We start from the raw sequence: 9,952 nt of genomic DNA, 5'->3' as shown, positions 1-9,952 counted from the left end.
GGGGCAGGTCACTTTGAAAGTCACTCTCTTTTTAAACGTTCACGGACCAGGTGAGCTGGCTTTGTAAGTGAACACAATGTAGATCATACATCCTTCAGCAAAACGTCTCGGTTACTCTTCTCCCCCCGTGTGCCACCAACCACAGGGTCTCATCCGTGAAGCCCTGCTCCGAGGCACAGCAAGTCAGCAAGGAGCCTTTCCTGCTGCAATGGGGAGTGATCCTTACAGCCTCTCCTTAGCAGAAATAAAACAGGCAGGGCAGGACTGCTAACGAATATGGCAAAATGAGTAGTTAATGCCACAGGGACAATTTCATGATGTCTCTGGTAATTTGTTGCTGCTAGCTAGAGTTTTCCCTCATTGCTATTTCACAATGCCAGCTGATTAAATTTTGCTGTCTGGTACTGAGTCTAAATAATAATTAATAACTTATGAGGAGGTCTTCTAATGAAGCACGCTCTGTTCCTGTGATTCACTCGGTGCAAAGCGTTGGGATTACTGCCCACCAGACCCAGGGGAGTCAGCCAGGTCTGCTGCCCATTTTCCATAAATTCGGAGGCTGGCTGGTGAGTGTCTGTAGCTGCCACCCCTGTGCCGTTCAGCTGGCTTCGAGCTACCCAGAGCTGTGGGAGAGGGGACCCCAACCATCACCCCCGCTCCCGCAGCACCGGGCATCGTGGCCAGCTCAGGAGATGAGGTGACTGATGAAATCCCCAGGGAGAATACAAAAATGAAAGCCCACCAGCCGCCTTGGAAGCATTCAGCCTGTCCCACCAGCTATTTCCTCTTACCCAGCTTTTATTAGGTTTTCCTTTTCTGCTTAAGGCACAACTCCACCAGAATGAAGCACTGGGCAAGATAATTTGAAATATTTCAAGTCCTAAGGTGAGTTTTAGCTCTCCCAGCTCCCATGCCTGATGGAGGAAGCCAGCAAGTCTGTCCAGAAATGGTGCAAAAATGTACATTGGCTTTGCCTGGTTGAGTCAGCAGGAACACCACCGCCTTGCTCCCCTTACACCCCGCATAGGGATGATGTTTAAAACAATTTGCTTCGATACAAACTGCGTAGCCAGTTCACAAAAGCAGCTCCGAGTTCCCCAAACTGAAATGCACTTAAGCAACTTTAGTGCAACTTTAGCCCTGCTGATCCATGATCAGACGGGTAATGCAAAGTGCCTGTTTCTCCTCCAGACTGGAAGGCAGCTATTTTCTCAGCTGAAGTGCCGTGTGTGTATCTGATATGCATGAAGAGCTGTTTCAGTATCAGTTGCCAGAGCCTGCCAAACAAGAAATAGATTTGCCTTCTACATTCAAGTGAATTTTTATTTTTGTCAATCTTGCCTCTCTTATAACATGCCCCCCTGTGAAATGTGTTGAACGGAGATAACCAGGCATAATGTATCCTCGGGGATTTGCAGTGGCAAGAAAACAATCTTGATATTCACAGTGAAAAATGTCAAGTAGTTTTATGCCACTTATAATATCAAATGATGATGGGTTTTATATCCTGTCCATGGAGACTATGCTTTGGAAAAAGCTAGACTATGCGAATTTATGTACGTGTGTGTTTATTTACTGCAACCACTGATCAGATCAAGAAAGCAATGAGAAATCACTAACAAGCCTCATCATTTTCCCTGCACACCCGAGGATTTCTTTTCTTTCTGTGTTTTTTTTTCCCTTCTAATTACAGTGATGATATTACCCAAATTAGCAGCTGAGAACACAGCTCACAACACCACAGGCAAACACATGGGAAACCTTTGCAGGATCAGGTGCGATGGCAGCGAGTCAAGTGCCACCAAGAACTGGTAGGGTGCTGGCACAGCCAGGAGGACGAAACACATGGGATTTGGGGAATCTCCTCTGTTCCCTGCAGCTACAGGATTCCCTAAATATGTTATTCTTTGTTTCTTTATTCTTTGTAGACCATAATCTAACCACAGCTTGGAATTCAGAGCACCTCTGAAGAGCCCCTGCATAGGGAAGACACAGTGGGAGGAAGGATTACCTGCCAAAGGGGATTAATTAGGAGAAAAGCAGCTGATGAACATTGGATCAATAGGAACTTAAGGGTGTGAATGAGTAAGAATAAGACAAGAGCATTTCTCTCTCAGCTACTGGTTTCGCTATGTGTTTTCTGGTATCTGGCATCTTCTTCAGCAGGAATAGTGCTTAAAAAACCCCAAGTTAGTAAAATGAAGGCCATTTTCCAAATATGTGTTATTGGCCCAGAGGAATGACTTGTGTTAACTCTGTCTCTCTAATGTTAACTTTTTAAAAGACAAATAAAACTTTTCAGTTCCCAGGAGATTTGTGCAGAGACTGCAATTTGGGGGGGGTGGGGTCAGCAATGGGCCTGAGCACTGAGACCCAGACCCCGCAGAGCCCATCCACGCAGGGGGGATTGAACTCAGCGAGCAATGAGATCCAAGATCTACCCCTCCTCGTGTTTTAATTCAGGCCTAATGCTCTGAAAACTAAGCAAAAGCCCAAATGTGTGCATTATCTGATCTGAATTCGAAACTGAACCTGTCAAAGTTTGGCGGCATTTGGGTCTGATACAGTTTTAACTTAATCTACCTTGTCTTCATGTTATATTGAGTAAAAATTTATTTTTGATCTCACTTTGACCTTTTCCAAAGTAACTTCCAGTCTGGGTCCCTTTAATGTCATCATCCAGGCTTTTAACACCTAATTAGCCAGTGGGATAACAAGAGGATGCAATTTCAGGCTCTTCCTATTGTCGATGGCTCTACTAAGATGGGGCTGCAGGAGATGCATTTACCCACAGAGACACTTGCGACTGCACTGTCTGAACTTCATGTTTGTAAAGGAAAAAGGCAGTGAGAAGGAGAAGGCTTGAGAGCAGAGAAAGGTAAGGAAAGCCTGTAACTTTACCACTGTCAGAGCAGTGCACAGAGAAAAGGTTAACATGAATGATTTCTCTCTGGTGTCTTATTAATTGCCTGCTTTCAATTATACCCTTTGATTAGCTGCAGGTAGGAAAGGCTATATTTTCACCACTTCTAACAGCTGTTTAGGAGTTTTAATTACATTTGGCACATTAAGAGAAGCCTAAATCAAATTTGGCATGGGGAAGGTTAAATGTTGCTCTTTTAAAACTGGGTATTGTGTTTATGTTTATCTCTATAAAGAGGATCTTATGGAAGCAAACGTGGCACTGCTTGTTGAGCCCTTCCTGCTTAATCCATTTCAGCATTTGCATGCTCTCAGTTGGATTCTACGGTAATTACATTTCCATTATCTTTAATCAATAACTTGATCTTTCATCTAAAGTGTTTCTTTCTTCCTCTATACGTGTGTATGTATATTCCTGCTCACGGTTCTTGCAACACACAATATAAAGCAAAAGCCTAATGCCAGAGGGAAAGCAAGGTGGATTTTTGCAGTGTGAAATTTCCAAAAGAGGCTGACATTTGAGGAAGGATTCAGGTGCCTGGATATACATCGTGTGCTGCTTTGGACCCCCCACCCCATGATATCTGAGATGACCCCAGAAGGGCTGGAAGACGTGACAGAAGACCTTGGGGACACCCAAGCCCTCATGGGGACCGCGACCCCCAAGGTTGGCTTAATAGAGCACACAGAAAATCACGTTGTCATGGCAATTATTCCTGCCATTGAGCAAATCCAGGAGATGATGAAAACCTCCCATCTGTCATTTCTTTCGGTGATTTCGGGAAGGTGAAGGCAAGAGCTAGTGGCCTCCTTTGCGCTGTGAGAGGGGCAGATGCTTGGGGAGCGTTGTCCCCCACCTCGGGCTGCATGAGGATGCTCTACACTCCGGGACCAGGGGCTCTGGCCCCGCAGCCTGGGGCGTATAAGCAGCTCAGACCTGGTTTTAATCTACTGACAGGATTTGTATAAGAATTCCATGAAAGCTGGTAACTAAAGCTCTCAAGAGGTATAGGATTTGCTGTGATCCCAGGCAGGATAAGCTAAGATGGTATTTGAAAAACCAAAGCTAGCATAGATGCAGGCAGGAACGCCTAAATCCTCAGAAGCTCTGTTTTAGGCTGAAAACACGCAAAAAGATGTGTTTTCAAAGAACTGAGCCTTCAGGTCTGGGGTGTTGTGCTTTCTCCTGAGTTGCAGAGACATAAAGGGAATTTGTCTGTTTTAATACGGCATTGGAGATATTGCTCCATCGCAGGCCGAGCCTCGTGGCTATGGAGAGGTGGCAGGAGGGGATGGGGATGGCAGAGACCCCCAGGGCAGCTGCTCGGACAAGGAGGGTTAATAAAGCACCTCCCAAAGCTACTGCTTGAAACCCATCTGTCCCCATCTCCTAATGCACTAACTATGCTCCTTATCCAGGTAGGAAAAACGTTTTCCCAGCTCTGGGTTTCACTGCAGTGAGCTCCATCACTGTGGGAATGATGAGCCAGGAAAAAGAAAGAATAAACTTTAATAACACACAGCTGCCTCCTGGCACCGAGCAGTGTTTGCAACAGGATCTTTCTTTAACCTGTTGAGCCTTTGGTTTATCTCTCCCGTTGAAATGAAAAGCATGGGCGATGCCAGGAAGGAAGGCGTTGAAGAGGAAATGTGCAAAATGAAAGGAAAAAAAAATAAACAAACGCCAAACTAAAATAGCAGCAGTCTGGAAAGCGAATCCATTGAGCCTTTTATCTGTGAGTCAGATCACAACGTACCCAGTCCTGGTGCCTTTCCCACTGTTTCTCCTGAGAGCCCATGAATGCAAAAATAATCCTGTAAATACAATTATTTGCAAATTCTTCTTGGAAATAACTTTTTTCTGCTCTCAAAGAAACAGAAACAAAATTCAACAACTGTTATGTAGGAAGTGAGCATAAAACTCAATGAATTGCATTAATCTCCTTTGCAATTTTTATAACGTACATTCCTGAAGAATAAAACCACTTTTCACAGCCTGAAGAGGGGCTGGCTGTGGTTGAAAGCTGAAGCAAACACAGGCTGTGCCGCTCATTTTTCACTGTCCCGGTGTGACCCAGATTCACACGGGATTTGTCACCGCTCCCAGGGACAAGACTGAACACGACCAGGGAAGGCAATGCCTGTGCCACGATTATGGAGGTTTTTGTATTGCTGGCCTTGGTCTGGGCTTTCATTTGCCCTGACTGGGCTCAGATGGGCCATGTGCAATTTGTAGACTGTTTTCTGCTGCTGGGGAAAAATGGAGCAGGTAGATATGGCTACAGTTCTCTGGGTAACAGGGCAAAGCAGTCAGAAAAAAACAGCCAGACCCATCTAATATTAAACTTATTTATAGGTAAGCTCCCTAAGAAAGTCTGAAACTCTTCATATTTTTATAACTGCTCTCATCCCGCTGGTAGGACAAGGAAAAGGGAAAGTGCAACCAGAATTTGCATTTTCTTGCTTGTAAAAGGAATAATTTGATGATCTAAATTTATTTATATTTCTACACTAAGAGCAGCTGCTGAAGCCTGGGAAATTGCTCTGGCTGGTGTGTGTCAGGCCCTGCAAGGGGCAGCTGGGCTGTGGCAAAGGCTTCACGGGATGGGCCAAGAGGTAGTGGTTTTAAACTAAAAGTGGGTTGATTCAGACTAGATATAAGGAAGACATTTTTTTACGATAAGGATGGTGAAACACTGGCACAGGTTGCCCAGATAGGTAGTAGATGCCCCATCCCTGGAAACATTCAAGGTCAGGTTGGACAGGGCTCTGGTTGAAGATGTCCCTGCTCATTGCAGGGGGCTGGACTGGATGGCCTTTAAAGGTCCCTTCCAACCCAAAGCATTCTGTGATTGATTCTATAACGCAGGTCTGGGACAGGCAGGGCAGAGCCCGCTGGTGGTAGCAATTGGGAAACCTGCTGCAAATTCCCCCATTGCCTGTGCATTTGGCATCCATGGAAACGATGGTGGAAAAGACATCAAGGAAGAAAAGCTGGGGTTATTATCAAATAGCAGTGGTATCAGTCTGATTAATCTGCTGTCTAATAACAGTCTGTCCGGCTAGAGGGGCTCATTGTGATCGGGGACAAGGAAACGTGCAAAACAGGGATGGCTGCGGCTGCTGTCTGCTGGCACAGACTCTGAATAAACCGTGGGATGGGATGAGATGGGGTGGGGTGGGGTGGGGTGGGATGGAATGGGAGAGCATCAGTGCTCTCCGCTCCAAGGTAGAAAAGGCACCTGACAGCATTGTGAAATGGCTGGGGTTATTTCACGTCAGAATTAGATCTCTGTGATGTAGAAATCTGCATGTGAACCAGTCATGTCCCTAGTCAGTGAAAAAAAAAAAGAGCATTCCTAGGATGCCGGTCATCTCGTCCTACGGCAGAAATTCATGTTGACGCCGGGCTTTGCCTGAGATGAGCCATGCCCCAGGAATACCCGCTGCCCTGCTAGCACGGAGGAGCGCAGGCTGGCACTGCAGGCGCCCATGTCTTAGACTTCAGCAAGAGACATAAATCTTGTCACACTTATCCTTTCATGAACTGCAAATTTCTGGTTTAGGCACAAAATAAATTTTCATTGAGATATTTATGAAACTAAAAAAAAAAAAGAAATGCAAAATGAAAATTTAGAAATCTGATTAATTTTGATGAAAATGAGTCACGTATTTCCAGGTTTTCAGCTCACTGAAGCCCTAAAGATGAATATTTTTTTCCATGCAAAATGGGAAATCTTTACAATTGTTATGGGATAGGCAAAAAAAAATCTCGCTCCCTTTTACTGTTAATGAGGCACAAAAAATAAACCCTCACTTTCCAAGACCCTCTGCTTATTCTGTACTTAGGGCTTTTCTCCTATCATCACCTTCATTTCCCCTCATCACTAGTAGTCATGTAAAAATGCTAAGTATTTTACAAAGACAGAAATGAGGTGCGCCTTCTAGATACGCAACATATTTGCACCTTCAGGCAAAGAGGCATTCGCAGATCCGAAGCTCCACTAATGAGAGCAACCTTGTGCTTAGTGGGAATGCTAATCAATTAGACATGCAGAGCATTAATGTTTCTTTTGCCTAATTAGCTTAGCAAAACATGAGTACAGCCACTTTTTTTCCCTTCCAGCTCTCCAGCTTGTGCCGCCCATCTGGCTCCGGGATGCTCCGGAGGGAGGTATTTCCCCAGGCACCCCCAGGGCGCAGAGCAGCTGGGTCCTGCCTGCACCCACAGCACCCATGCCCACCCTGGGGATGGGCAGGAGAGCATTGCGGCAATGATGTGGGAAGATTTCTAGTTCTCCCTACAGCTTTTAATTTTTTGAGGCTGAAGGCAGAGGTTTAGCAGCTCCTCAGCCTGCTCTGGGCTGCAGCAGGGACCCCCCGGAGCCCCAGCACCCACAGAGCTGGAGCATGTTGTTTAGGTGAATCTCAGGGAGGATCAGATGCTCTCCTGTTTCTTGAGCGTTTGCGGGATTCACAAGGAATGTAAGACCCAACTGGGCATTCCCATGAGCCATCCCACACAGAGCTACCAAGATCTCAACGATAACGATAACAACAGGGCTATGAAAAAATGAGATGAGGCTTTATCTCTAAGAGACAAAGAGCATCATTTGATTCAGAGCACAACAAAAAGCAGATAAGATGCCAGGAAGGCTCACAAGTCCAGAATAATACTGAGCTACAAGGTGTGGGATCCCTGAAAAACATTGATAAACTGTCCCAATTCTTCATCAGTTTTCCTCCTGGTTATCTGATTTATGCGGATGCAGGTAACACGCTGCTTAGTGCCCAGCTCCCCAGCACAGAGACAATATGAAAGAAATACGCTGCAATGTTTTAACAAGGGAATATTCCTAGAGCAGATCCAAATGAAGTGTTAAAAGGATTGCACAAAACCCAAATAATCTTCCCAGCTTGCTGGTTGGGAACTGTGGATTAATATGTAAAAAAAGTGGAAAATAAAGATGTAACATATTGTTAAAGAAAGACTAACCACACATCAGAAAGCCTCAGATTGGGTTTCTTTAGCAGCTTGGGCTGTTTCTCAGGAGAAGCCGCTCTTCTGCACAGGGAGCAGCAAGTCTTTAAACACCGAGTTAGACGGACAACCCCTAATTAATCCTGACTGATGTAAAAAAGCACAAACTTAACGGTGCCCAACAACCTATTGCTCCAAGTCTAAATGTTTCAGTGTAATTCACTGCATTTCCGTGCAACGCCAGCTCTCTGCCAGCAATGGCAAAGGGGCATGATTTAACCTGACTCACTTTGCTGCCTTCAGCGCGGGGTGCAGACCGTGAGTGCCTGCATTTGAGCTGCTATAGACTCCTTGCTCAGTGAAGAAAGCTAATTGCCCCCCCTAGTTATATTAATAATCCACCTTTTTCAGTGCATCGAGATCGACCCTATTGGTTTGGTTTTTTTTTTTCCCCTAGAGTAAAACAAAAATTAGTGTCTGCATCTCCCAAGGCACATCCACTGCCAATCCATCCTTAGGAATGAAGTCATGCAAAGATGATGGGTAATTTACTTTTCCTATTAAAAACGTTTTTCATAGCTATTGCTTAGGTGACAACTACCGGGCAGATTTTATCTGTAATGCCGTAAAGGCTCAGAAACCTCATAATTTTTAATTCTTACCTCTGCCGAGGTAGAAGGCTTTATCTGTGATTTCATTGACTTTCAAAGCGTTGCTCCACTTGGAACAGATTTTGTATTTTTAAACCAGATTGCTAGAATAGTAAGAGATCACATTTTTCTTATTAGTTTGAACCAGGGCACATTAATATGTCAAACATTCATGTCTAGAGCTACAGTTTCTATAGTTACTAGTGCATTAGTGTTTCACTGAACTACTGCAATATTAATTTTATAGTAGCTCTCCTTCCCCCTTACTAGAAGGGTAGGTCTGTAATGAGAGTTTTTGGTGGACTCATCCCATTGTATATACTTTTAGGAGGTTTCTCAGGACCCTGTATTAACTGACAGAGTGTTACTTGGCAATGAAGCAGGAAAGATGTAACACAATTGAAATTCTTAATTTAACATGAGATTTAGTCTTCTATGTGACTCTAGGAAATTGGATGGGGGATCCCTGGCTGGAGAAGAAACACAGTACCTCATTTGAAGGAGCAGAATGGTCTCATCTTCATCTTCTAAAATTGCTTTGTGCAGGTCAATATGAAAACTTGCAGGGAACACAAGAAAATTTTGGCATTTATTCTCTTCCAGAGGAAATTATTTTGGCCACAGAAAATGCCAGCACATTCTGCTCCCTTGAATCCCCTTGAGCTGTTTGATAGAAATCCAGTGCGTTCCCACAGCGGAGCCACAGCCACCCCACACACCTCCTGGCCACCACCGCGTTTGCTGGGTTGACTCTGCCCAGGCTGGTAAAACACATGTGCTTCCTTTAATCTGCCACTCTTCTTTATTGCTGTTAGGTTTTAAAGCAAGAAGCAAGCCAGAGAAGTTATTAATTATGAGCCTGATCCAAAGCCCACTGGGCTCAATAAAAGGTTTTCCACTGAGTTCAGCTGGACCAGAGCTCTGGGGTTATTGCTGTGCTCCAGAACGCGCGTCCCTTGTAACCACAGGAAAAGGCAGGTCAGCTTTTCTGCACAACAAAAACAAACAAGGATCTCCTGTGGGGATGTAAAGATTTTGTCCTTTTCTGTGGTTTAATTATTTTTTCACTTCTGTTCCTCACTCTGTGCTGCTTAGTTAACTTCAGTCAATACAATTTCTGTCCTAAGCAAGAGGAGAGTCAGACCCAAGAAGTCTAATACTGCACAGGCAGAATAACACCGCTTGGTCTTGGCTAGCCAAGGAAAAATTTTGCTGTGGGAAGAAGAAGCTAGGAAATCACCGGTGAATCCCTCTTTGCATCGCCCGGATTGCTCTGGTGCTGCCACGTACCCCTCCGCCAGCTCGTGGCAAGGCAGCGATGCCTTCGCTGCTCCCCTATCACAGCCTTTACTCCCCCTCACAGCCCCTTATGAGCTCTTTGCAAGTTGTGATTTGCAAA

Source organism: Nipponia nippon, unplaced genomic scaffold, assembly GCF_047370975.1.
Source record: "Nipponia nippon isolate SJK-2023a ecotype South Korea unplaced genomic scaffold, ASM4737097v1 scaffold_13, whole genome shotgun sequence".
NCBI lineage: Eukaryota > Metazoa > Chordata > Aves > Pelecaniformes > Threskiornithidae > Nipponia > Nipponia nippon.
Note: the sequence above shows the minus strand (reverse complement) of the source record.